This window comes from Gastrolobium bilobum, unplaced genomic scaffold (genome assembly GCF_033153095.1).
Source record: "Gastrolobium bilobum isolate Gb01-03AN ecotype WA unplaced genomic scaffold, APGP_CSIRO_Gbil_v1 utg16620, whole genome shotgun sequence".
Classification (NCBI taxonomy): domain Eukaryota; kingdom Viridiplantae; phylum Streptophyta; class Magnoliopsida; order Fabales; family Fabaceae; genus Gastrolobium; species Gastrolobium bilobum.
In genome coordinates this window covers 248,020-253,972 of record NW_026896703.1, presented here as the reverse complement: position 1 = coordinate 253,972, position 5,953 = coordinate 248,020, and the positions used below count along the sequence as shown (strand labels likewise).

The 5,953-nt window shown below is 38.9% G+C and overlaps 1 long non-coding RNA gene across 1 annotated transcript; it reads right to left on the bottom strand.

Annotated features, from left to right (window-relative positions):
* Positions 1 to 3,937: 3,937 nt before the first annotated feature.
* Positions 3,938 to 5,595, bottom strand: LOC133301518 (uncharacterized). The gene is made up of 3 exons (XR_009750209.1): positions 5,425 to 5,595; positions 4,669 to 4,748; positions 3,938 to 4,197 (listed from the first exon to the last, which is right to left on the bottom strand). It is a non-coding gene; the product is annotated as an uncharacterized LOC133301518 (long non-coding RNA).
* Between the last annotated feature and the right edge of the window lie 358 nt (positions 5,596 to 5,953).

Sequence of the window (5,953 nt, the reverse complement as noted above, 5' to 3'; positions counted from 1 at the left end):
TATCAAATTAACAGAGGCCAGGGGCAATATAATTAAATCAATTGTTTAACCCCTGCCTTCATAGACAAACCCGACCTCTTTGCAAATGAAGGAGGAATCACTAACCTCTCCTGTAGCCGTAGTAATACGCATAGGGGGAATCATCCGTGATACTTTTAATCCCAACCCCTTAGCCACATATTCCGCCACAAACGAGTGCGTAGTTCCAGAATCAAATAAAACAGATAAATCAATATTAGAAATAAAAATTGTACCTTTTACCAAATTCGGCGCCTTTGCCGTCTGCTGTGCATTAGTAGTATAAACACGCCCAACTGTAGGTGCAGATGGCAAGGTCTGCAGATTCGCAGCCTGCCCAGTATTGCTATGACAATTGTTGGCATAATGCCCAACCTTTCCACATCTGAAACAAGTCACCTGAGTAACAGTACAAGACCCTTGATGAAACCTCTTACACTTATCACAACGAGGAGCAGAATTTCTCTCATTATTCCCACTTCTCTGACCACCACCCTTTTTAAACTGACCTAGGGGCTGTCTTACCTGCAACCCCCTACCTCTATTATTGTTTTGATGGTAGCCACCTCTGTTATTATTGCCGGGAGGAGCAGATGTCCTCAAAGAACCAGATTTTGGATATCTATTATAAACACTTTCAACCCGTTTACACTTAGTCACAAGATCTGCAAAGTTTCTCACAGCAGTATTAGACATCCTCTTTGCAATTTTCTCATTCAAACCCCTCTGAAATTTAGCAGAAAGAAACTCAGGGGTCGGCAGAACACCCCCATAATTGGCAAATTTCACCAAATCATTAAACTTTGCCACATAGGCATCAATAGTCATGGTACCCTGTACCAACTTTTCAAACTCACCCTGTTTAGCTTCCCGGACATCCCTGGGAAAGTATTCCTCATGAAACAGTCTCTCAAATAAAGCCCAAGTAATCTCTTCCACTTGAATAATGAAAGGCTGAGATGCAGTGTACCACCACTCGTGGGCATCTCCCTCAAGCATATAAACAGAGTACAACAACCTCTGGGGATCCTGACATTCCATAACCTGGAAGATTTTATCCATACCTCTCAACCAAGTAGTCACTACCTTTGGGTCCCTTGACCCCTGAAATGATGGCGGCTTGTGCTTTCTAAAAGAAATGAGTCTCTGTTCATTAGTACCTGTAACCACTTGCCCAGCAATCCCAGCAGACTGAGCAACCACAGAAGGATCCACAGAAGGATCTGGAACATAGGTGGGATCAGTAGTGTGACGACTAGCCTCTGCTGAATGATGACTAGCCCCACTCCCCTCATGCTGAGGAGTAAAAGATGGCGTACGGGTAGCAGTATCCGTAGCCGTATGTGGAGGAGAATCATCCCTCATGTGCCGAGCTCTGTCTTCCCTCATCTCATTCATGAAGGCATGCATCATATCCTGATTATTTTTCATTAGGGTCTCGGTCATAGTTCTATTGGCAGCAGTCTCTTCCTGCAGTTTATTCAGGACTGCAGTAATAGGATCTGGTCCTGCTAAATGACTGCACCTCTAGCTCCACGGTGACCCCGTGCCCCTGCTCATGATATCTGTACATGTAACACAAAGGAATGAGTTGATCAGACCCACACTGAGGAATCACATATACATTAATCATAAATAGTTCACAGATAGCTATGCAACACAAGATACAGTACTACTTTATCAGAGTTCCCTTACAAACTGATCTGATACCATAAAATGTAACAGCCCGTTGTACACCGGTATTGTTAACATTAATTATGATATTAAGCGCAGTTACAATCACAGCAATTCATTTGTAAAAATGCGAATAAACTTTTTCCGATTATTACGCGAGCATTTAAAACATAAAAAGGCGTAATAATTAAAAGCTGTGACCGTAACCGTAAACTCTTGCGGAAGACTTATTTAAACTATTTTTATAACTCACATTACTTATTATAAGTTACTAAGGGGTTCCCATAAACCCACTTAGCCCATTTCCAAACTTTACGTTTTTACCTATTCGGACATGTTTCACTCTTAATTTTTCTGCGACCATACCGTTCGCAACCAAACCTTCTTCTCAGATTATATCTTTGTCTTACTTAATTCCCTTTTTAACAAGCTATCATACGCTCAATTCGGAGCTCATTTGCTCCGCTTATCGCCGTTTGAAGTTAGATAAGCAAATAGCCAAACAACCCCAAAAACAGCTCCAAACCACTCACATTACTCGAATTACTGAACTCAATCCATTCAACCATTTCCTCTCAAAACCGGTCCAGAACTGCCTCAGATGCAGTGGCATATGAGCAGTCCGTGTTTCTCTATTTTTTTCAGGCCCAATATCAACCCAGAATTTCCTCAAATTTTGACACAAGGTAGAGGACATCTCAACCTTCAAAATGGCGTATGGCACGTCCCTGTTGGACCTCTATGGAGGGAGATATGCTCTCCCGAAGTTCGTCTAAAATCTGCCAATTCTACAGAAAATTCGCCAGAGTTTCCTTTGTTTTTCCAATAATCCCAAATTTATAAAAGATCATTTAAACCTCAAAAATACCTAATAAACACATGATAATACATTAATAATCCAATGGGTGGCACACACAAGGACCAACAACGCCTTGGGGCACTTACAACCCAATCCAGTTTATAGTTATTAGGCATATAGTTCATATTAATCATCCTTAAGTAGTTGCAATCACTAACACATTTTTCATGCATATTCTCATCATACATGTAATCATACCCTAAAATAGGCCTAAGGCCCTTCCATCATGAATAGTCATGCATCAATACGATTACAATATTGCTTTACAACTTACAACTTGAAACTTAAACTTTAACTTACATTCTTCCAATATTACAACTTAAATTCAAATGACAACATAACCAAATACATAACTACTAGACTTAGGCAAAATGGCATGAACAAATATGCTAATGAAGCTCATCCCACATACATATGAGATGTTCATGCCCTAAGTCTAGCTTAGGCCACACGGCCAACAAAAAGCAAAATATGAAGCACTCCTCTGCTCACTCTGCGGGCCTCTTGCCCGCTGCTCCGGCTCCACTGCTACCTCCTGAAATAAATGCCCCGAGACGGGGTGAGATATACGAATATATCTCAGTAACCAAGAGGTTCTGGAGAAAACTCCACCCAATGGATCACTTTGATGCATATCAATAGAATAAAACAACCACTTTGAAAACGGGATATAGCAAGGGATTTAGAGAAATGGGGAATATAAAGATACAAACTACGACGATACGGGATGGTAACCCTAATTCCACGTACGCCCTGGGCATATATAAGCCTATTAGTATCATCCATGGTGCGTTTAAAGAAACCACAACCATGATGCCCAAACCATCCAAAACGCCAAAGACATTCCTAGTGTGCTCCTACCCGGATCACACACCAAGACACGCAGTCAATTGGAACTCCCTCCTGGAGACCTATCCAGCGGAAGTCCGAAACTTCCCGAAGGCTAATAAAACTGTCTACTGGCCAGAGACTCGGTACATAAGTACCCATAGCAATAATGCATGCATGCTCATGTGTTCTACACTACTCATATACACTTCTTACCGTTGCCATCAACTGGCAAGGTGGAACAGAAAAAAGGAACAAGCCCCAGTACCAAGAGGTTACCTTAAATATTTTTCTCACAAGCTCCGTAGCAGATTGTAACACCCCGTGTATACTCGGAATATTAACATTACATCGTATTAAGCGGTGCTAAATTAAAAATTTGCGGAATATTCTTTTTCTTTTCAATTATGACGTCATTATCAATTACCAACTTGATTACTTAATCAATTTCATAAAATATCGCCTGTATGTAAATTGCAATAAGACATCTACTGAAATACCTCAATATATAGATAAAGTGTGTATCTAAATCACGGCATTACATCAAGTAATCCGGACAATATCCTGATACATTATTACAACTCCAAAAGACTCAAGACATAATCAAGACATAACAATACTATGTGTCATGGACAATCCCCATGCTCACCAAATAAACATAGTAAGCAACCAGTCTCAACGTAAAACTCCATAAACATAACTGAAGCTATAAGCATAAACAGCATGCAAATCCAGCATCCAATCATGGCAGCATAATATAACAGCAATCTAACTCAGCTCCGGCCTCCTGCCGCCTGAGGTCTCAACATTACCTGACCCTGAAATAAGCATTCCCCAAACGTGGGGTGAGATCTCTAAACTAGAAATCTCAGTAAGACAAGGGGTCCTCAAGGATCTTCCACCCCAAGCTCACTTACATGTGCAATATAAGTTCAAAAAGCATTTATATCATTATCAGTTCCAAAACTATGTAGTGCAACAGATATCTATGGCATGTGTGTAATCACTATCTACTGGCCAGAGAAATGTAGGAATACGTCTATTCCCTACATGTAGTACAAGGAACACCGCTTGCACCTCACCCACAGCCTCACCCTCTTGTATGTTCTACATACTCAGGCTTACCGTATAGGTGGAACACCTCCATGCATATCAACAAGACACTAACATATAATAGCTCAACAGCATTTTCAAAACATCAAAAACATGTAACACAACATGCATATACCATATCCCCATGGGACATGGTGGAACCACAACATGGCTAAACCGAGGACACGAAAGCTTACCTGTACCCGTATGCCCCTCCGACTCGAACTCGGTATCACAAGGGTCCACACCACAAATAAAATCCAATGCACTCAAGAATCTGGTTCAATGACCATCATAGTATCAATATACATATTCTAAAATTCCAAGGCAATCGAATATTATTTTCTTTTTCATTTCGAACCTAGAGATCCTTTTTGAGACATAACCTTTAACTTCTTTAGTTTTAGATAATTATTATCTTTTATACATATATATAGCCACAAAACATATATATTTATTATATATATATATATATATATATAATATAATTGCTTACTTTTCTAACAATGACTTCAACGACTCCCTGTAACAACTTCGACTATGTATACGTTGACAATATATATATATATATATATATATATATATATATATATATATATATATATACACGTTGTCTTATATATATAAATGAAACTACATACATAGATAAACAAACTTTTCTAATACTTGGCTCACTGTGGGTTCGGCTCCCTGTGGGTTCTTTTATATATATAAATATATATACATATATATAAACAACTTGGACATAGTGGATTCAGACAAAGCATTATACACATTGACTCAGTGACCGATTTCTTATACAAAAGGTACAAACTTATATTTGAATTCAAGCAAGTCGATAAAACAAAAATGGCAAAACAATGGCCATCTACAAAGAGCGCACAAATAACAGTAACACATAATACAAGGGTTATAACCAATTTATGGATTTACAAAGGGATAATTAAGTTTACCTTGGTTCTTTTTAGAACAGAAAAATGACAACTTGAGAGGTTTGGAAAGCACCCAAATCTTCAACAAAGGGTTCTCCTTCAACACAACTAAAGCTTTAATGGATGGGTGGTGTTTCAATGGAAGAGGGGAAGAAAAAAATGGAAACTTTAGAGAAGAAGGCTAGGACTCCAAGAAACTCTAAAGAGAAGCCACACTCAGCCGCTGAGTTTCTTTCAAAAAACACACCTAGGGTTTTGTGCCCAACTATTGTATTTATAGGCCACTTAAGGGTTAAAACACACCGTATTAGATTTAATTGCTACGCTTAGCATTTTAATCCCAAACTTTGGATTATGAAACTACAATATTTTCTGAGATTTATCATATTTTTCTTATAATTTTCTGAGCAACTTTCCGGTACGCGCTTTTAAGAGCCAGTACCGATTTTTAGCACCAGTTCTCATTATTTGGACTTGAAACTCGTTTTATAAGTCCTACATATTATTCTAGTAATTATCATGCACTTACTTTAATTTTCTGGGATACTTT